Genomic DNA, 23,498 nt, shown 5'->3' with positions numbered 1-23,498 from the left:
GCACCAGTCCAAGCCAGCAGTAAAGAAGCAGTATAGTCCAGAAGAGGCGTATTGAAGATTCTTACTTAATAGGCTCCAAAGACTGACTTACGTGGAGCATATATTCACTGTGCTGGTTGGCAAGTACAAGCTGCCAGATACACATTGCACTCCTCTCCTGGGGCCAATTAGTGACAGAGGCATAAATCGTAGCAAAGACAAATTACCTGTGCTCTGGTTGGGGGTAAGTTCCCATTGAAACACTAGCCATCTACATGTAGATATCATAGAGCTGAAGGGAAATAAGGTGTAAAGAAGGAGGAAAAAAGACTGTGACATAAGCAAGACCCTTTATTACATGGTGATCTATCTCAGGCACTGCTTAATTTGTGCCAAGCCTTGCCGGAGCTGAGCACCAGCACCTCTAGGCTTGGCCGTTGATAGCCCCAGCACCTCAGGGCTTGCAGCATCAGTTATGAAAGTAAAAAAAAATTGTTTGAGCCCAGCACCTAATTGCTTGAGCCCTGGCACCTCTTTCAGTACAAATTAAGCACTGAGCTCCGGGGACTAATGGGTAAAGACGTGCTACTTGTTGACTAGTTTCAGTAGACATTTGGTTGTTGGCAATACTGCACTGCTAGTCAACCTATATAAATTACTATTGTTTTCACTCTTGCTGTTTGAACTAACTCCCAAAAGTTTCAGGTAAACTTGTTTGGTGGGAAAGTGTTTGTGACCAATGGAAGCGTCACATCTTTTTTTAAAGTGTTGGCATGATATGTTAAGTAGAGCTGACTGAACATTGGAATTTCCATCCCAGGAGAATTTGATATCTCAACATGTGTTTTCATCCCAAATTGGGACAAAGTTGAAATATCAAATTTTTTCATGGAATGAAAATAAAAAGATTCCATAATGCTTAAAGATTTTGTTTCAGGTTGGTTTGACATTAAACTGTAGCCACCTGAGCCACCATGGTGTCTCCATTGGTTTCCTTTTATGTTTTCTCAAAGGTATGCTGCATTGTGATGTTTAGCTTTGGACCAGTCATTTCGTAACTTAAACTTATGCAACTTAATTAATATTTGGGATGATTAGGAATTGTTCTTAGACATTTCTTTTTGGATGAAAATTGTGGTCTCTATACAATGGATGTTTTCTGCAGGCACATCTCCCAAGAAACCCCTCATTCTCAAAGCCCAGGAATGGCTTCAGGAAACATCCACATCTCCAGACTTCATCTATCCAGGGTAGAGTGTAAGAAGATTGCGGGTGATCAAAGATTGGTTTGGAGGGCTGCAAATGTGTCTGTCTTCTTCCATCTTCTTCTCCCTGCCTCCCATGCACCGTCAGAGTAGTAATATACAATCTGGCCCCATGTGAGGAGAGGAATCATAGCCCCATTTCCATGTGGAGAAGGAGCAGTTGCAAAGTACATTGGAATGGCTGGGTCATTTGCACTAACCTTTTCAGGGGCATCATTTGCTGCTTGGCTAATCCAGTAGCAATTTAACCCTTTCTGAAACAACATTGCTGTTTGTTTTTCAATAGTAGCTCTGTTGGAGGGCTGGCAACTACAAACACAGATTTGTTATAAATTTACCATTATATTTTAACAGAGCAAAAGCTGATTTCAACTGTGACACATTTATTGGCCCAGGGTTCTCTACTATTGCATCTAACTTGTCTACAGGAGAATGATTACCGTCTGCACCTACACAGTAATACAAATACATTACCGGACTGCAAAAAAAGTTACATTTAGAGCTCCATAACCTCAGGCCATTTTTTTGGCAGGCATTCTAATAATGCAGGTGCTCTTGGTCAGTTTTCCCACTGATTAAAATGTCATCTAAGGTGACAAATGACATTTCTAGACCTCACATGATTTGATCCATTATTCTGCAATTTAATGCAATGGAAGAAACCATACCATAAAGGGGCCAGATGGAATGCAGCTTATTGTGTATTAATTAATGGTCACATATGATTTTGAATGATGAACTAACATAATCTGTTGGTGAATTTGTGTTTTTAAATAAAAATTGCAAATAGACCTAAAATAAATCTGAGAATTTAGTATTAAGCCACATCTAAACATGGATCATTGGTTGCGTTATAATAGCTACACATCATTGGAAGGATCCACACAAAATAAGATCGATCCACTTGCTGTAATCTTTGGAGAGACAGAGTGGAATTGTGACTTGTAAATCCATACCGGGAAAATATCCCCTGTCTTGGTGGTAATGGGTTGACAGCCACTTCTTAAGCCGTGTCGTTCCCTATATCATATTCCATTGCAGGTGCACAGAATCAGAGTCCAAGGTTGTGCATGTTGTACGCACTTAACCAGCCCCCTGGGTTGTCTGCTCATGTGGATCCTGCTGATGGTGAGTCAGCCAGGGATCTGGGAGAGTCAGGAGGAAGGCAGCCTGGCAGCACAAAATCTCAATGTTGGATGAGCCTGGCCCTCCAGGAGACCCCTGTGGACTGTGGGAGATCCCCGGGGCTTGTGGCCTGAACATATTGCCCACTCACTGGAGTAGCAAATGCTCCCCCTGACCCAGACAGAATGATCTGGAGAAAACTCAGTGATGGAAATTTGAAGTGTGCTGCTCCTCCTTAGCCTGCCCAGTAGAACTTTCTGTAGGTTGAGTTGGCCTGGTTCATAATTCCCACAGACTCTAGGCCTGTGTTCTCAAAGGTGCCTGTGGGAGTTAGGTGCCTAACACCTCTAGGCTCCTTTGAAAATCTCAGTCCTAGTTTCTACACTTGCTAGTCTGCACCTTATTTTTATCATTTAGTACATGAAATACCAGCTTGGTTTTAAGGAACTTTGTTACAATTTCAACAACTTTTAATTTAAATTATGTTTTTAATTAACCTGAGTTTATTCATTTCTGAACATTCCCTTCAGGATCAAGCACATTGCAAATGAGAGACCAATTCAACCTCATTTTCTCAACTCATTTTCTGCTTACGTAGCAGAGACAGTCAATTGTCCTTTGTAGCCAACTGTTCTAGGCTTGAAGGTTTACTTTTAAAAGACACTTTCACAACAGCTTTATCCAACAATTCCAAAGTGATTGTGAACTGGCTTTATGCACCAATCTTTAACCCAAGTTAATGGATTTTTAACAGTGGGACCATTTCCCTAAACAGCCAGTCACATACATACTTTTTTGTTCTGCTATAAGACATTGGATGAGCTTCCTACTCCTTTCAATAACGAGGTCAAGTACAGTTTTACAGCGTTTGCCAAGTGTGCAACTACCTCAGGCGCTGTGCATTGTCAGCACCACCCAAACCTCATAGCTCACTGTGACCTACCCCACTTGAAGAACCCTCTCCTCAAAATCCTCCAGGTCCCTTTTCTGAAGTCATCAGTACTGACAAGTGACCCACCCTTCTCTCAACTGCTAATTCTTCTCTGAAACGATCTAGCTGGTCTTCGTGTCTGAGTGCAGAGTACCTAGCAGACTGCTGGTGCTATGCGTGTAACGAAACTCCATTATATCCGTTAGTGATGAGCATCCTTGACATCCCTGGTTTCCAGACATTCCCATCCCAGAAGTATTTTGTGGATTATGAAAACTTGTTGGATTTTGCACAGAGCCCCACAAAAGCTAGGACAGGTTCTCATTTCAGGGGAATGTTTGTGTATTAAAAAAAAATAAACTATTTCTACTGGAATTAAATTTAAACAAGAAACTCCTGGACACATTTTTGTTGTTCTTAGGTTTAATACAAGTGGATCTTTACTGGGCTTAAATTTGGAACCAGATTGGACCTGATTATAAAGTTCTTACTCATTTCTCAGTAACACAAGCCCTCTTCAGTCTGAAATATGTTGCACAGCATTGTATTGATTCCCTATGGGCTATTACTAAGACGAAACCATCTTAGAGTCCTTTTATCTTGCAACTTATCATACTACATTATAGGGAGCCTTCTGCTCCAATGTATGTCTTTCCTCAAGAAACCGGTTCTCTGTTGAAACAGGAGGATCATTAGCTTTCAAGTAGTTATCATGGGGTTTCAAGAGGGAGCTAAAAATAGTCTATTCTGATAACAGCTTCATTTGACAAATGTCAGGCTTTTCTAATGCGCCCCTTTGTAAGTCACAGGGCAAGCCAACCAACATTTTCACAGTTGTCAAGGAACACTCTAAGCTGAAACACACTCGAACAAAACCTGACAGTGAACCACTGCTGCATCTGCGTGCTGGTTATATAAGGTAACATCAGAAAATGAGTGTTTTTCAGATTAACTTTAATGTCAAGCCTGGTAGTATGAATATAATTATGGCTGATATTTTTATGCTGCAGATTGACAGACAGTTAGCAATAAATACGTCGTCTCCTGCAGAAAATGAGCAGTCTTTCGATAACCGAAAGAAGAAGAGCTTTTCCTGTGTCAAGTATTTGTGCAACTTTCACTCTTTCAGTTTTCATTATTACTGCCTTGGAAACCCTCCAGATCACTTTGTAGACTCTCGGTCTCTTCACCTCGCCTTTATGGAGAGACTCTTGACTGTAGAGCTGCTTTCCATTATCTGGCAATGCTTCCTCCAGCTTAGAAAGCAAGGCTTGTGGTCTCCAGGGCAAATGGAGTCAATGAATCATTAAACAGGAAGGGTGATTAAAGTGTTGCAGCTACTCCCCATTCAGTGGAACAGTGTAGTCTGGGGGGTTACACTGAAGATTTGGCCCCATCTAATTAACTCCACAATACACTTAATGCAGAGTGTGGTTCTTCATCCACTTTCTGTGCAGGCCAGAGGAGTGCACCATGCCAGTAGGAGTTCATGGAAGCAGACACAGTGGCCCAGATCCTCAGGAATTAGCCACCCAGTACCACTGCGGTTTCGAGCCAGTGTCTCTGAGAGTGCAGGGAAAGCATTGCCACTGGTGCTGTCTCTGAAAGAGCACAGTATGGTCTCTCTGCCCATCCAGACAAGTGGGCAGAGGCCTTAGAGCCTGCATGTATGGGCAGATGGGGCCTTGATGACCTTGCCCCTTCCCTGCTTACTCTAGGGACTGTAGCACCATCTTGTGTGGTCTTTGCATTCTTTCAGAGTGCAGGAGAAATCTCCTTCCTCACACTCTAGTCTTCTCCCCTTTGCCTACCAATCCAGCAAAGGATATAATGGAGGCCCTAGTCGTCTCCATTGTAATATGAGAGTTTGAGTGGTATTCACACTGGCATCAGTCTTTAACAGTGAAAATAATTAACCATTGGAACAACTCACCAAAGGTGATGGTGGAGTCTCCATCACTGACTATTTTTAAATCAAGATTGGATGTTTTTCTAAAAGCTATGGAAGTATTTTGGTAACATTCTATGTTTTATGCTATTCAGGAGGTCATATTAGGTGATTGCAGTGATCCCTTCTGGCCTTGGAACCTACAAATCTATGAATCAAACTGAAAGAAACCACTAAGAGGCAATAAAACAGGTGAGTCCTGCCCTGCTTCTCCTTCTCCTGTCCCTCTCCTCACCCTTCCCTCTCTTTTAATTTAGTTTATTACAGATTTGTTACATTGACTGACATATTCATTCCTTGAAGAAACTGAATCTGTGTTTCGGAGGCACTACCTCCTGGTGGTCAGACCTAAGACATTAGATTCAGGTTGCTGTTTTAGGGCTGCAAACCTACTACAGAGGTAGGATAGAAGTCTTCCGTCCCAAATTTCCTGATCTTCACCTGGTCTTTTTAATAAGTCCTTCTCACGGGAAAGCAGCACCTTCATTAGCAGAGGTATTGCCTCTACACGTTTTGCCTTGGTGATCATGGAACCCTTCATTCCTCCAGGGCTTTTCTGGGGAAGAGACCTTTGATGCCATAATACTAGTGCCGCTAAAAAGAGTCCTCTGGCTGCTCCTTCCTTCAGGTTGGCTAGTAATATTGTATTTTAATATTTAACAATGAGATTGCTGTGCGTTCAGGGGTGCTGGAACAATTTATATAGTAGGGGTGCTGAGAGCCATTGAACCAAACTGTAAACCCTGTGTATGATGGAAACCACTGCAAGCCAAGGGGTGCGGCAGCACCCGTAGCACCCTTAGTTCCAACAGCTGTGGGTGGGCAAGTACACTGTAACTCCCAAAGAATTCATTGGCCATACTTTCACAGAGACATTCCTCTAGCTAACATAAATTGCAGTGCTTTTCAGGTCGACCTGGACAACTAATTAAAAAATAATTAGCGTAGTTCATAAGCACATTTGTATGTAATTAATCTAAGTAAATGCATGCTAGCTCCTAAGGATTATTAAATATTTTTGTTACAACATGCAATAAAACAGTCATGCCACGTGCTCATTAAAGCTTCAAAATTGCTGACACTACCTTGCAGGCACTTGATGTTTAAAATGCAGCGAGCAGTGATAGTCACTTCTATATGAATAGAGGCTTAGAAATGAGGAATAAGAGGATATCCCTGTGGGTTTGTAGCACCAGCGATTACTGCAAATTGGGAGAACTACTAAAGCATGTTAAGAGCCTAGTTTATACTGCCCTCTTCTGTGCTTTATTGCAGCACAGATATGGATTTCTTTTTCTGCCTTTATACATACTGTTTACGGGGGAGTTCAGATTCCATGAATAATGAAACTGGATTTGGTTCTTCACAGACTACACATTTAAATCCCTATGCTGTAAGTAGGAATGAGTACTTTACACCTTTCAAATTTAATTGACAAATTTCTGCTAGGAAAGTCATGGTGAATACTTTTCCTTCTCCTCTAACTTACATAAGAATGGCCATATTGGGTAAGAACAAAGGTCCATCTAGCCCAGTATCCCGTCTTCTGACAGTGGCCAATGCCAGATGCCCCTGAGGGAATGAACAGAACAGGTAATCATCAAGTGATCCATCCTCTGTCACCCATTCCCAGCTTCTGTCAAACAGAGGGTAGGGACACCTTGGGAAGATGCTTTGGCTCAGTATACTCTCATTAAAGTCCATAGTTATTTTGCCCCTGGCTTCACTGGGAGCAGACACACTAGTTAGGAAGGTGCTTATGTCCCACCTTTTACTTGCACTCAACCCACTAATTGGCCCCATCATGCATAGTGCTGAGTATCCTCAGCTTAGACTATAGGCAGTGGGGGTTGTGGATGCTCAATATTCTGTAGGAGGCACTTAGCACCTAGCAGGATCAGGCCCTATATATATATGACTTGTCTGTTAGATACTGTTGGCTAACATGGTAATACTGCATCTCAAATATCCTTCCAAAAGTATGGCCAAGGCACTTTTCTCAAATTTCTACCAACAAAAATATGAACGTATGTAAGCCCTATGGCCTGAAGCCTCTGAAAGAAGGGAGGTGATTGAATGAGTTCTCTGATGGCATCTGCTGGAGAGCAAGAGGAGTTGACTGGGCAAGGCAGCACCTCATCTGCATATTAACTGCAGGTAGTTAAGGGATGTTATGGCATAATTTGACTAAGTTTTGTACTTGGGGCCAATATTTTTTGAGATTACCCTGTTGGGAACCCACCCGGGCAAAGCCTGGATAATGATATGAGGTCACCCTGATGAAAACTGAGGTTTGCTGAGGTGGGCTAAGAGGCCCTGGAGCATGCTAAAGGGTATAGGGAAAGGAACTGTACTTTTTTGTCTTTTGGTTAGGAATCACTTTCTAGGTGGGGGGACTTGGGTTTCTAAAGTGCTGATCTCCTTGTATCAGAAGGAGTTGAGCTAAGAGCTGTAACTGCCTTATGTGGGCAGAGCTGATAAGAAATTCTAGTTGTCTACTCAGTAGCAAGTAAGAAGTCAGAACCCAGCAGCCATTCTATTCACCGGAGCAGCAGGCAGAGCAAGGCACAGTTGGGGACCCAGTCACAGCTCCTAGCAGGCAGAGCAAAGTGGCAATTGAATTCACCCGCAGGGCACAGCTTCTAGCAGGATTGCTGCAGAACGAGCAGCAGAGTGAGACCAGCTGCATGCCCTATAGTGGGAGTAGAGGAATTCACAGTAACCATCTATGTCAGCCTAGCAATGCTGGTGAGGCCTCCCTGTCCTAACTACTGAAATCACTATAGCAGGACAGTTGGCAGAGCCCCAGAGCTTCCTACAAACCAGGGACCCTGATTTTCCTGGACTCCTGGAACCACAAACTGTAAGTGAGGAAGTTGGGGATCCATGAACTGAGATGGGAGGCTGGGAGGCAGAAAAAAACTGCATCAGCCATTCAGTGTCCAATTGCTTGGAACTGTGATTTATGCACACTGAGGTAAAATGGTGGTGGAAGGTGTTAAATTGTAAATATTTGCCCCATTTCAGCCTGGTCTTTCCCTTTTCTCCCCCTCACTCCCTGACCGCAGTAAAGTTCATTTGTTTAAACCTCTGTGTTTGCAAGTGGGTGCAGATTTGGCTGGCGAAGGCACTCAGAGTGATAATAGTTTCCCAGATTACCAGGTGGGGGCTCAAGACAAAATGGAAGATAATCCCCTAAATAATGACCCATCCCTTGTTTCTGCTGGCGTGTTGGCAGAAGGGTTCCATGTATTTTTACCTGAAATATGCTGTGTAAAGTACTGAGGTGTTACAAAGACCACAGTCAAGTACATGGCAGACTTCTTACACCAATAAGAACAGCTTTGTATTGGGACAGAGCTAAGTGTTCAGAAATCAAACAGTAGATTTCAGGATGGCATAGCTGGAAGTCAACCTGTGGAATTCTTTGTCAGAGGATGTTGTGAAGGCCAAAACTATAACAGGGTTCAAAAAAGAACTAGATAAGTTAATGGAGTACAAGTCCATCAATGGCTATTAGCCAGGATGGGCAGGAATGGTGTCTCTAGTCTCTGTTTGCCAGAAGCTGGGAATAGGCAACAGGGGTTGGATCACTTGATGATTACCTGTTCTGTTCATTCCCTCTTGGGCACCTGGCATTGTCCACTGTCAGAAGACAGGAAACTGGGCTAGATGGACCTTTGGTCTGACCCAGTATGGCCATTCTTATGTACTTATGTCCTGTGTTTTGAGGCAGAGGGACTTGGTGAGTGGTGCATCTGGTCCACCTGTTGTTTGTTCTCTGTAAGGAATGTGTGGCTGGGCTGTGGGCCTCTGAACAGACCAGATGAGACAGGTTTCTGGGCTGTATGGCTGGGACCCTTGCATCTTTGAGCAGACAGTGTTCAACATCTGTGTTGCTAATCCCTCCCTGAGAGTAAGGAAGTAGAGCTGAGCAGCAAGTTTAATGTCAGTTACCAGGCAAACCTCTGAGCAAGTGAACAGGAGTGACAAATGGATGTTTCGGAGGGGGTTTAGAGAGGGAGTGTAGTTCCTTCTGTTTTAGGTATGGCTCTACATCGGGTAGCAGTTAAGGATCAATATCTGCTGTATCCTTCCTTGGATGTGCTATGTTTTCATTTCTGCTGGAAGACAAAAGAGATTTCTGATACATGAAATGCAATCTGGTTGCCATTCCGGAGGTCATCTGGAAGCACAAGTTTCAGCTCTGCACAGCATCCAAGAAAACAGAGACTTCTTGGATAACCACATTAAGAAATCATCACCACAGACACCACAAGGGGAAGGACCAGAAACAAAGGAACTGAAGAAGCAGACTGGCAATTTGTGACCAGGAGAAGAAAGAGACCTAGGTAGGAAGCAGTCAACCCCATTAGAAATACTGAATCGTTTTCAAGTACTTAGTGAGTCAGTTACAAAGGAACCTGTCTCTGGAGGAACACAACAGAAGGCTACAGGGTGCATACCTGATGGGCATGCCTTGGGTATGAAGCAAACAGCGACCAATAGAGGTTCTTCAACCATCTTAGGAAGGGAAGCAACAGTCATTGATAACTCCATATTAAGAACAGCGAACACTGCAAGGAACACAAGGCTGTCTTCCCAGAGTGAAAAATATGAGATGTAACCATAAGATTGGATGGGATTACGAAGTCATCTGTCAAATCTCCCCTGGTGGTGATACACATTGGAACCAATAACTCTGTAACACTTTGAACTATACTAATTATAGAAAATGTGTGGGATCCTGGAAGGGAGCTGAATAAGATGAAATTCTAAGTGATGGTCTCAGAGATACTTCTGTCCCACAAACCAGAGAAGGGAGAGAATACCAGAGGTGAACCACTGGCTGCATCATTAGTGTGAATCTGAACCTATTGGTTTTGTGGACTATTGGGCCACATTCCAGAGGGAGAGGAAGTATGAATAAGATGGCCAGCATCTCAGGGAGGCTTATCTTGGTTGGAAACAAGCTAGAGCAGCAAAGAGGGGATTAAACTGAAACCAGTGGGAGAGTGCTAAGAAGGTAAATGCAGTACAAACTAAATTTCAGCATATTGTGAACAACTTGAACGATGTGACAAAGAACGTGAAGAGAGGAAATGTTTCATTTACTTTATATACCAATGCTTGGAGTGTGGGTAACAAGCAAGAAGAATTTGAAATTATCATTGATGAGAAGAAAATGGCATTGCTAAAAACTGGTGGGACACTTTGGATGACTGGAATGTTAAAATCACTGGCCACAACCTCTTTAGAGTGGGTAAAAGAGGTGTGTGTGGTGGGGGGGATGGCATTCTACATTAAAGACACCATTATTGGTTTCACTGATAACTCAGATCCACACTATCTTGAATGCATTTGGGCCAATGTGTTAGTTAACAAAGTCCAGGAGGAGCGGCTACTGGTGTGGTTCTGTTACAGACCACTAAATCAGATCAGAGAACAGGATGAGTTTTTCCTTAAGTACCTGTCTATAATGTGCGGAAAGAAACACTGTGTTGTTCTGGGGGACTACAGTTTGGGAGACATATGCTGAAGGTCTCATGCAGCCAGTAGCCAATGTTTAGAGTTTCTAAAATGTATAGATAGTAATATTCTAATACAAAAGGTATTGCACCCAACACAAGGTAACTGTATTTTTGACCTCACTGTGACAGATAAAGATGAATCAATCACTGGACTGGAAGTTGGTGGTTGCCTAGGGTCCTTATCTTCAAGGTGCTCCCTGGCCTGGGCTTAGGAGAGCTAAAACACTGCCTACAGCTCCAGGATGAAGACCGTGTTCAACAACTTCACTCCTCTAGCACAGTGGAGCTTCCTACAGTAAGAGTAAAGCTCCTCTGCACTGGAGACAAAACTTTCTTGGGGGCCAGTTCAAGACTATGGAATGAACTCACACAGAAACTAAGGACCATTGCACTCTTCACCATCTTCAACTCCAAGGTCAAGATGCATTTCTTTGACCTTGTCTTCTCTAATATGAATGAGTAGCATATATATTTTAACAACACCACAAAACAAAAAATGTGCCACAACAACACCACAAAAAACAACACACACACACACACACACACCCCTGGAAAGGAAACACGTGCCTACACAAAACACTCCAATTCATGCACTTTTTCTCTCCCTGGGGAGAGAATGAGAGAGCAACCAATGTGTGACTGATGTTGGTCATGTTGTTCAATGCACTGCTGAAAAGTGCTCAGATATTATGGTGATGAGTTCTGTATAAGAACCTATATAGAATGGGAGGACTTGTGGCACCTTAGGGACTAACAAATTTATTTGAGCATAAGCTTTCGTGAGCTACAGTTCACTTCATCGGATGCATTCAGTGGAAAATACAGACTAACACGGCTGCTACTCTGAAACCTATATAGAATAGAATTCTTGCTATCTACCATTTCTATTCAGCAGCTGAATGAGCTACCATAACTCTATCCCATAAACATAGGTGCTAAACTCTGCCTCTGGGCTTCTTGACAGGTAGAAAGAGTTCCTTGAACTTCTACTTCAATCCATCTATATGGCTGTCTCATTTCAGCCACCATTGCATTTGCAATTAATGATTTTTGTTTCAAGGAATGTGATCCCAATTACAATACAAATCTCACCAACAAAGAACTAGATTTTTTTACTGTCTGTTTTACACCGTTCCTAAATAAAGATTGACTACTAGTAACCTGTATTTCTTTCTTTTCTAATGCAGCACTGAAGCACTAATGCATTTCTTTTCATTTCCAAATCATAACAAAACATAATGTTGTGGTCCAGGTTGGCCTAAGCTTGATCTGGGACCAGTGTCATAGAGTATTCGATTTTAAGGTTGGAAGGCACCATTAAAATCATCTTGTCTGACCTCCTGCATAATGCAGGTCGTAGAACCTCATCCAGTAATTTCTACATCAGGCTCAGTAATATAGCTGGGGAATCACTTTTTTTTTAATTTACTGGCAATTTCAAAAAGTGGGGGAAAATCATTTTGGGTCAGACTGAAAACAAAAATGTTTGGAGAACCAAAAAGGCAAAAAAAAAAAAATCATATCAGATTTAATGAAACCTATTTGACTCAAAAAACCGTGCTTCTTTATTATTTCAAGTATTATTTAAACATTTTTAATTAAAAAAAATAAAATTAAAGGATATTTTAAAACAAAAAGTTGTTCCAAATCAAAACATTTCATTTTGAAAATGTCAAAACAAACCATTCTGATTTTGTTCAGATTTATTTTCTAAATGAACACTTCAGTAAAAGCAACATTAATTCTTGCCATGTTTCAATGTCACTGAATCTGCATTTTTTTTTTTTTTTGGACAAAAAATTGTCATTTGAAAGATATCAAACCTTCATTTCAAAACCTTAAAAGATGGAAAATCTGCACATCCCTTGGGAATCAGTTCTAATGGTTAATTACAATCTCTCTCGTAAACATAGACCTTATTTTCAGTCTAAAAGTGTCTAGCTTTAACTTTCAGCCATTGGAACTTAGTTGTGATATTGTTATCAGATTGTTTAAGGAGCTCTCTGGTAACAGATGTCTTCTCCTCATGTAAGAACTTGTCGTTTGTGATGAAATTGCCACTTAACCTTCTCTTCAATAAGCTAAATGCTTGAGATCTTTAAGTCTCTCACTGTGAGGCAGGCGTTCCAGTACTCAAATAACTGTTGTGTCTCTTTTCCGAAACCTCTCCAATTTTTCTAACCCTTTTTAAAAATATGAACCCCCAAACAGGATTATTATGGCAGTGCTTGTCTTTCCAATGCCTATACAGAGTTAATATCACCTCCCAACTCCTTCTCAGTCCTCCTCAGTTTATACATCCAAGGAGCATGTTTGCGCTTGGATATAAGCCAAACACTGTCAAGTCTCAGTGTTCTCGGCAAGCTCCGGAGCTCTCCCAGCACACGGCAGAATGAGAAATGCTGCCCCATTCAAAGGGATGAGGAAGCAACTTTCCCTTGTGCGCTCCAGCAGCTCTTCTGGTGAGTGTGGGAGTGACCATGGCCTGATGTCTTCCCTGTATGGTGTTTTTCACCCCTTGGGGCAATAGGAAAAGAGAACTCGAGAACTGACTGTGATTGTCTCTAGCACTTGGGCAGGGGTCATGTAAGTGATGGATAGGAGAGGAAAGCTATTTTTGCGTTCCTCACCACTGCACACCTAGGCAAGAACCAAGGGCAGTCTAGTCCTATAGATTTTGTAACAGTGCATATCAGTCATCATCTGTTAAGGCAGTCATGGAGTTAAATAGTTACTAAATCATACATGAAAGGAATTACTGATATATGAGTCTAATCCAATGCCTATTGACAGTGAAAGTCTTTCCATTGACTTCAATGAGCATAGGACTGTGCCCTAAAACAGCAGATTTTTATTGTATTTTAACAAATTGAATTTTAATTCATTCAGAATGAGATCAATAATGAGCAGTTCCAGTAATAATTACCAGGACTCTCTAGAAAATTTCATCAATTGTGTTGTGAGCTATATACAGCATGGGCTAGTTTTCTATAAACAAAGAAATTCACGCACTGTTCTCTAACAATAAGCATGTGTGGTAATTATCACTAGAACTACAAATTATTCATTACAATTTGAAAATCTACCCATTTATGCCTCTGCTAAAATTGTCCCTATCTTGCGATATCATAAACAGGCTGCAAGCTACTTATTCAATGGAGATACTCTCTCTGGCAAAGAAACCTCTCTAACCTCACGAGTTCCCTTGCTATTCCAAGGTGAAAACGTTGCCGTTCCCTGCTGCCAATAAGAGCAAGACTAAAACCCAGCTATAATTTTCACTACCTACCACCAGTAAATTCAGACTACTCCAAGTCAGCACTGTTGCCAGTTCTTGCAATGTAGGTTTTCGGAAAGCCCCAAGTCCTGGAGTCAAGTGATTACCTAAGATTCTCAGCTTTCATTACAAAAGTACGTTTCTAGTCTCCATAGTTGTGGAAAAGAACTTGAAAATGTGACCTGAGCACATGCCGAAGGCTCAGAAACCAGAAGGTAAATTGAAAGAACCCAAATTGTATTTTTGTTCCAAAAAAAAAAAAAGCCCTCATTATTCGTAAGCTTATCTCATGATTTCATGAGGCCTGATGTAGGATTTTTGAATGCTTGGGGCTTGCAATACTGACACTGGACGACTGAAAGTGAAACCATAAGATAAAGAGCTATGTGAGATCTGACAGAGTTGTAATGCTGTTCTGAATGTGATTTCCGTTCCCCTGTGTGAATGTGCACCAGAGCCTGGGTATATTAGAGATACTGGTGACAGATCACAGGACAGAAGTGAAGGAAAGGGATTTTCAGAAAGATGTTTCTATGCTGTTCATGTAAACCATCAATTTTGTGCCTGCTGGGACATGCAATTTCACTTGGACACAGTGTAAAATTTTCAGCAGGTAATATGAAGGAGCGAGACACTTTTCCTAAAGAAGAGCACTTCAGCTACAAGTATATGGGGCGGGGGGGGGAGGGGTATACACCTGCATTTTTAAAAATGGATACACTGAAATTTTATTTTCAGTGTGTTCTAATATAAAACATATAATTGACATTTCTGAGTCTACAGCTGGTGGCAGTTGACTTGATTCATTGCATTAAAAATAAGGCTTAAATAATGTATATTATGAGCAACATGTGTGTCCCTTAAAGTCAAACCACTTTTATTTTGGTGTCTAAATTTGACTTCCACCATCTTGGCCAACACACCAAGGATTCAACTGTGGAAGCACCAGAGCTGAAAAGCATAAGTCTTTACAGCTTGAGCTAGAGAGCCAGTGTTTTAAGCTGAGAGCCATAACTGAGATCACTTGGAGATCAGGCACAGAGGGAAAACTGTAACACACACTGACCAGAGTGGGTCATATAAAACATGGATTTAAATGCCTAACTTTGGGCACCAAAGTTTGGAAAATTTAGCCTCGGTATATCAACTCATGATTTACTCTACTAAACTATTAGTAATATGGTTGAAGAACAAGATTTCAAAGCTGGATGCCGACAGTTCATAGAATCATAGAATCATAGAATATCAGGGTTGGAAGGGACCCCAGAAGGTCATCTAGTCCAACCCCCTGCTCGAAGCAGGACCAAGTCCCAGTTAAATCATCCCAGCCAGGGCTTTGTCAAGCCTGACCTTAAAAACCTCTAAGGAAGGAGATTCTACCACCTCCCTAGGTAACGCATTCCAGTGTTTCACCACCCTCTTAGTGAAAAAGTTTTTCCTAATATCCAATCTAAACCTCCCCCATTGCAACTTGAGACCATTACTCCTCGTTCTGTCATCTGCTACCATTGAGAACAGTCTAGAGCCATCCTCTTTGGAACCCCCTTTCAGGTAGTTGAAAGCAGCTATCAAATCCCCCCTCATTCTTCTCTTCTGCAGACTAGTTAGGCTCCTAAATCCATTTTTAGGTACCTTAATTGGAGTGGCTTGATTTTTTAGAGGTATTAAGCGATTCCACTTTAAGCTGAAACTGCCTACATCCTTAAGGGGGAAAAACTATAAGTATACACTGTGCTCTCTTCCTCCTTCACCTCCCCCCACAACCTGTTTTGGGTAGCTAGTAAAGGATAGCCATCCCCTGTGTTAGTGGGTGTGTCAGAAATCCCTTACCCCGTCTTCTCCCTTGTGCACCGGTGCAGGGGCTGACCACAATCTGTCCTTTTCTGAGTAACTCTAAGATTACCTCATTTTAATTCCTCCCTTGCAACTGTTTTAACCAGAACCCTGAGAGATATCACAGTGTGCATGCATTCGGTGAACTAGTTTTAAAATCTTGGTTAATGCACTTACCCAGGTTTTGTTCCCAGACCACATGTGAATGAATCCAAAGCATGAGTTTATGCTGTATCCTCAAAGGACATTATAAAAAGCTCCTTATCACTATTTCTTCATAACCTTCTACTGGAGGATTTGAACCTGTTACCTTCTATACCCATGTCAGCTCTGGTCCTCCATCCACTTGAAGCTTTGATAAAAATACCAAAGAGTTTGGCCAAATTCCAGTGGGGTACAAGTGGATAGAAGGCTGATTTAGATCCCATATTACTTACCTACCAGAAGAAGCTTACTGAGGGCTGTGAATAAGAAATAAACCCATTGATACTGGAGACAAAGCGAATGAATTATTTCAGCTGAGGCTTTTCATACCTTACATGTTCAAACACACTGCCTTTCTTAGATCAATCGAAATCTTACCCATATGCAAATTTCATGGAAATTAGATTTATTGCACTCCATTTGGCTCATTAAAAAAGAGGAGGCATATACACAGACTTTTCTCCCCACAAGCTATAACACCTCCAGTGAAAGGTGCGATAGCTACTATTTGTGATCCTTCCTTAATCCTTTTCCAGCTTGTCTCTATAGAAATGCTATTAAAGGGATATTACCACATTTTAGGATACCTATTTAGTTTCCCACTCCTCAAAAAAAACCCAACCCTACTTGTTGTTGTCTTTTTGCTTTGAATACTGCTTCACATAGTTTTCTTTCCTCCCAGGCATTTTTAACATTCATCATTATTGTTTGATTTTAAATGGGGAGCGTCCCTGTGGCTCAGGAACTGTGTGTTTAAAAGTATATAAATATCATTGCACTGCATGAACTCTTTAGGCAATAAGCCACAGGTAATGATCCCTGCCCTGTGAGGAAAGGGGCGGGGAAGAAATGGGTTTTCCTCCCTCATGTGGAAGTGATGGAAAATGGTGATTTATAACAATCAAATCAAATGTGCAGAGCCTACTGAGGGCTGTTGCACCATCCAGAGTGACCCTGGTTGATGACATTGCACCAGACATCATAGAGTGAAGTTCCCAGATCTGGCTCAATCCAGTGAATCCACAAATCTCTAAGCCTTGAATTATTTTGTATGCTTTTATCATCTCCTTTCTTGTTCATTTCCTAACTAGTGTAAACTATCCCTTTTTTTCAGTCTCTCATCATATGGGATTTTTTCCACGGCCCTGATCATTCCCTTTGTCCACCTTTGAACCCACTCTATTTCTGCCGCTAACTTTCTGAGATGTGTGACCAGCACTTCACACAGTATTCCAGATGAGCCTGTATGACTGATGTTTATAATGGTATAATATTTCCTGTATTATTCTCCCTCCCACTCCTTAAGCATCCTAACATTTTGTTCACTGATTGACTGAAGTCGTACTCTCTTCACTGAACTGTACACAGTGATACCCAGGTGTGTTTTTTTCCTGAGCTGATCAAATTAATTTAGAACCCCATAAGGTGCATGTGTAGTTCAAATTATTCCCTCTAATTAACATTACTGTGCATTTGGCAACATTAAATTTAATCTGCCATCACATTGCCCATTCACTTCCACTGACTTCATTGGGGATTCAATCAGGAGGACTTAAGTGAGTATATATTAGGCACTAGCACATTGACTGGGGATTCATCCCCAGTAAAGAGGAGTCAGTGTTTTAATCTTAGATCTCCTTCATGTTTTCCAGTAGGTACGGACAGCTTTAAAACCCATCATGAGCTCTTTAAGCTTCCACCAGTGGAGGCTGCAAGGGCCTGCTTAGAAATTTTAGACAGCAAATGTAAAGTAGTGTGCATGAGTGTTTGCGCACATAATGGCAGACTGTACATGGGATGGGACTTTGCTCACTATATCAGGAGCAAAGCGGTCCCCAAAACCATAAGCAGTGTCTGGGCATACTGGCAGGTAAATGAGCCATATGAGGATCTGACCACATGCTTTGCAGCTAGGACCAACCATGTACATGAAATTACTTTGTGTCAGTGACTATAGTGGTGATGGTAAATCACATAAGAGTAAATACAATGGATGTACATATTTTACATGAGATGTAATACTGCTGAATACAGCATAAGGCAGGCTCCCCAGAACCTCTTGCCAGAGCCCTATCCTCTTGTTGAAAATCTTATTTAGCCTTTATGATTCACATAAGAGCCCAAAGCTTTAAAATTTGATGTATATAAATTTGGGTAGCTTTGGAGATTGACAGATTTCCACGTTCCTCTTGAAGCATACACGCAACAACATGTAACACTATATATCTGTAGGTGGCTTGTCAGAAGCAGGGATGGACCCTGGAACCTCTGGTTCAAGAAGCCTGAGCTGCTACTACCACAGCTTGACGCCACACCTCTTGGCTAGTCATGGCTATAGTAGGCTCATCAGCATCTCTCTGTGTCTCAGCCAGGATAATCATACAGAGAATGGGGACATTTCAAACATGATGATTACTGTATATTTATGGTGTTATGTATGTTATGTCCTCAGGTTGCTACCATGAAGAGTATTGTAAAAATATTAGTTGTTCCTACTGCTAAAAACTAATGCCAGAGTTTTCAGCTGCACAAATGGCTAGTACACTGATGAATGGTACTGCATGAAATGGTAACCATGAAAAGCAAATTCACAATGAATCACACATAAGAGCATTGCAAAGCTGATTTGTGGGCTGATGTTCTATTTGATGTGTGTTCATAAAATTCATGGCTGCAGCTATCGTCCATTACTGTGCCCTTTGTATCTTCTTCTTGAAAATAACTTGTTCATTAAATTGCAGGAGTGCAAAAAAGTACTATCCGATCTAAAGGAAACCGAGGAGTATTGTGTATAGATGACAGCAAATTCTCAACCAGTGGCCAAATGGTGCATTACACGTCTGGATTACAACTCCTTATTTGCCTAGGTACCCATTGCAATTCAGGGTGACACACACGTTCAGGATTCTGTATGGCATATGTCTCTGAGACCTGGCTGGATGATGCTGAGGGCTAGAGTACATATGGCTCTTTTCAGCTGGAACAGGACAGCTGTGAAAATTCCATGTGGTGTTCAGTGCACAAAGTGATTGGTGGCTGGAGTGAGATTTATCTAAGCATCTGGAAATTTCCAATACCTTTAACAAAGGACCAAATTTATGTCCCTGCTGTTGTATAGGCCATCAGGTTCTATAGGAGAGGGTAGCATTCATGGCTAAATTCTCTGAACAAGTGTCAACGCTGCTGCTGAAATCCTTATAGAATATTCTTCTCAGGAATGTCAGCTTCACACAGACATTGGCACAAGCTGGTTGGCATGTGCCTACCTGTTAGTAATGAACTCACTGAGGTCTTGCCCTAAAAGTGAAGAACTTTCCTCTGCAGGACTGGCCATATGCCTGACCTTCTCTTTATTGTTTTGATTTGGATATTCTGTCACCCTTTTGAGTAGTCTGACCATCATCATTAGACTGATATTTTCAGTGTGGGCTACGGGTGTTGTGTTCTCAGTTTCCTTTTCAAGTTGGACACCTCACCTCCTTTGGCCCCTATGCAAATCCCAGCCATAAAATCAGGGAACAGTCCACATCTGTACCAGCACCAGAACCAATCCGTTATATTTGGGCAGATGGGTTATGTTTTGTCAGCTCTCTTGGTCAGCTTGGTGATGAATGTTTATTGTCTCCAGTACCTTTATGTGCCTTACATTCAAAAGATGAGAAAACATTAATGTCTTGTCTGTATAAAATATGACACTATAATATCATAGAATCATAGAAGATTAGGGTTGGAAGAGACCTCGGGAGGTCATCTAGTCCAACCCCCTGCTCAAAGCAGGACCAACTCCAAATAAATCATGCCAGCCAGGGCTTTGTCCAGTTGGGCCTTAAAAACCTCTAAGGAGGGAGATTCCACCACCTCCGTAGGTAACCCATTCGAGTGCTTCACCACCCTCCCAGTGAAATAGTTTTTCCTAATATCCAACCTAGACCTCCCCGACTGCAACCTGAGACCATTGCTCCTTGTTCTGTCATCTGCCACCAGTGAGAACAGCCTAGCGCCAACTACCTGAAGGGGAGTTCCAAAGATGATGAAGGCTGATATCAAATTCCCCCTCACTCTTCTCTTCTGCAGACTAAATAAGCCCAGTTCCCTCAGCATCTCCTCATAAGTCATGTGCCCCAACCCCCAAATCATTTTTGCTGCACTCCACTGGACTCTCTCCAATTTGTCCACACCCTTTCTGTAGTGGGGGGCCCAAAACTGGACACAATACTCCACAATACTCCAGATGTGGCCTCACCAGTGCTGAATCTTCTGAATAATCACTTCCCTTGATCTGCTGCCAACGCTTCTACTAATGCAGCCCAATATGCCGTTAGCCTTCTTGGCAACAAGGGCACACAATTGACTCATACCCAGCTTCTCGTCCACTGTAATCCCCAGGTCCTTTTCTGCAGAACTTCCACTTAGCCAGTCGGTCCCCAGCCTGTAGCGGTGCATGGGATCCTCCCATCCTAAGTGCAGGGCTCTGCACTTGTCCTTGCTGAACCTCATCAGATTTCTTTTAGCCCAATCCTCCAATTTGTCTAGGTCACTCTGGACCCTATCCCTACCATCCAGCATATCTACCTCCCCCTCCAGCTTAGTGTCATCTGCAAACTTGCTGAGGGTGCAATCCATCCCATCATCCAGATCATTAATAAAGATGTTGAAGAAAACTGGCCCCAGGACTGATCCATGGGGCACTCTGCTTGATACCGGCTGCCAACTAGACATTGAGCTGTTGATCACTACCCGCTGAGCCCAACGATCTAGCCAGCTTTCTATCCACCTTATAGTCCATTCATCCAATCCATACTTCTTTAACTTGCTGGCAAGAACACTGTGGGAGACCGTATCAAAAGCTTTGCTAAAGTCAAGGAATAACATGTCCACTGCTTTCCCCTCATCCACAGAACAAGTTATCTAATCATAGAAGGCAATCAGGTTGGTCAGGCATGACTTGCCCTTGGTGAATCCACGTTGACTGTTCCTGATCACCTTCCTCTCCTCCAAGTGCTTCAAAATGGATTCCTTGAGGACTTGCTCCATGATTTTTTCCAGGGACTAAGGTGAGGCTGACCGGTCTGTAGTTCCCTGGATTCTCCTTCTTCCCTTTTTTAAAGATGGGCACTATATTTGCCTTTTTCCAATCATCCAGGACCTCACCCAATTGCCACGAGTTTTCAAAGATAATGGCCAATGGCTCTGCAATCACATCAGCCAACTCCCTCAGCACTCTTGGATGCATTAGATCTGGCCCCATGAACTTGTGCATGTCCAGCTTTTCTAAATAGTCCTTAACCTGTTCTTTCACCACTGAGGGCTGCTCACCTTCTCCCAGTACTGTTCTGCACAGTGCAGCAGTCTGGGAGCTGACCTTGTCTGTGAAGACCGCGGCAAAAAAAGCATTGAGTACTTCGGCTTTTCTACATCATCTGTCGCTAGGTTGCCTCCCCCATTCAGTAAGGGTCCCACACTTTCCCTGACCACCTTCTTGTTGCTAACATAACTGTAGAAACCCTTCTTGTTACCCTTCATATCCTTTGCTAGCTGCAACTCCAGATGTGCTTTGGCCTTCCTGATTACACCCCTGCATGCTCAAGCAATATTTTTATACTCCTCCCTAGTCATCTGTCCAAGTTTCCACTTTTTGTAAGCTTCCTTTTTGTGTTTAAGCTCACCGAAGATTTCTCTGTTAAGCCAAGCTGGTTGCCTGCCATATTTGCTATTTTTTTCTGCACATCAGGATGGTTTGTTCCTGAGCCCTTAATAAGGCTTCTTTAAAATACAGCCAACTCTCGTGGACTGCTTTTGCCCTCATATTAGCCTCCCATGGGATCCTGCCCATCAGTTCCCTGAGGGAGTCAAAGTCTGCTTTTCTGACGTCCAGGGTCCGTATACTGGAGTCCTCAGAGGAAACCTTGGTATTGCTGTTTACAGTAATTCCTTTCTTCGTGCTAAAGTTATTTACTTTGGAGCATGTATAATTTATATATAAAATATTGCTTTTTATACTGGGGAAAAAAGAAATATAAAATATATTTTTAAAACTCACTGATAGCAAAGCTAGAGCACAATTGTTTTCAAGTGCCAGAATCAGAGGCATGTTCAGAAACTGTACTGGTGTTTTGAATGTTTTGTGCTGTTCCTTACCCAAGTTTCAAGAGCAGAATTGACCTCATAAACTTACTCTATGAAGAAGAAGAACATTTAACAGCCCAGGGACAATTTAACTCTTCCTCTATGATTTTCAGAGAAGGATCTTAAATTCCCATTCCCACAGTCTGATCAGGTACCAAGAATCATATAAAGGAGAATCAGACCTTAAAGGGGAATATAATTTCAGTGGAGCCGAAAAACCCTGGAAAGAAAGATTCAGTGTCTTCTCTGACATCTTCACCTATAGACTTTAAGGGTAATGGAGTTTTGTCAGAGACTCGACAGATTCTGCAGCTCTAAAGTATGAAGAAGGCATCTGTGGAAGTATCCAATAGGCAATCAGGCTGCTGAAAACTGATCTCCATGGCATTGACCCACATCTGGTAAAAAAAAAAAAAATGAAGGATTGAACTAGATTCTTTGGAAACTGATATAGAAATGGTAAGTGTTGATAATGGCTCTGAAATTACCCGTGATGGGCATACATACCCCACACAAAGTCAGGCAGAAAAGTGGTTAATGGTCTGCAAAGAAAACCAAGCAGAGGGCTTGCCCTGCCCCAGCTAAGCTGCTCAGCCTGTCAGCTGGAAAAAGAGGAGGCAAAGATCAGGATTTTCCCAATAAAGCAGAGAATTTGGGTGTCCCAATTTTTGGTGCCCAATTTCAAATACCTTAAAGGGGCCTGAATTTCACAAAGTACTGAGGAGCTATCTTCTGAAAATCAGGCCTCTTGAAGGTGCCTCAAGCTGAATACCCAAAATCGCTCGTCATTTTTTAAATCATAGTCGTGTATTTTATTTCAATTGCATTAAAAATAATAAGAGTAACTGTGATGGGGTGTCCGCTCCACATAAGACTTGAAGGGTTTAAGGTGGCCAGATGGGCCAATTAACTCCCCAGGTTGCACCAGTCAGGGAGCAGGGATTGATTAAATGAGGCTCAGCTGGGCAGGAACAGGAGTGGCCTGTACAAAGCCCAGGAGCTGAGAGCGGAAGGGGGCTGCAGGGAAGTAGTCTGCAGTGACTTTCTGGGAGAAGGGAGTTTGGGTTGGCAAACCCAGATAAGTGGGAGAGCCAGAAAGGTAGGAAAGGCTCAGGGGAAAAGCAGCAAGGGATAAGATAGGACAGTCTTTGGCTGCTGATGAGAGGGTCTCTGAGTTGGAACCTGGAATACAGAGGAAGCCTGGGTTGCCCTATCAGCCACCGGGAAAGTCACAGAGGCCACAGGCTGGAGAATGGACTGGCTTGGACAGTTTTGCCCT

General features: G+C 42.3%; 1 long non-coding RNA gene across 3 annotated transcripts in view; it reads left to right on the top strand.

Annotated features, from left to right (window-relative positions):
- LOC119565746 overlaps positions 1-23,498 on the top strand; it is a 128,530-nt gene that overhangs the window by 85,882 nt on the left and 19,150 nt on the right. Inside the window, exons 4-5 of one of the 3 annotated variants that reach the window (XR_006289384.1) lie at positions 5,344-5,440; positions 10,909-11,897. This is a non-coding gene — a long non-coding RNA (uncharacterized LOC119565746). Of the gene's footprint in view, positions 1-1,144; positions 2,043-5,343; positions 5,441-10,908; positions 11,898-23,498 lie in introns of those variants that run through there. The other 2 variants (XR_006289383.1, XR_005224582.1) reach the window with 2 other exon arrangements.

This window comes from Chelonia mydas, chromosome 3 (genome assembly GCF_015237465.2).
Source record: "Chelonia mydas isolate rCheMyd1 chromosome 3, rCheMyd1.pri.v2, whole genome shotgun sequence".
In the NCBI taxonomy this organism is placed as follows: domain Eukaryota; kingdom Metazoa; phylum Chordata; order Testudines; family Cheloniidae; genus Chelonia; species Chelonia mydas.
This window is presented reverse-complemented; position numbering and strand designations above follow the sequence as displayed.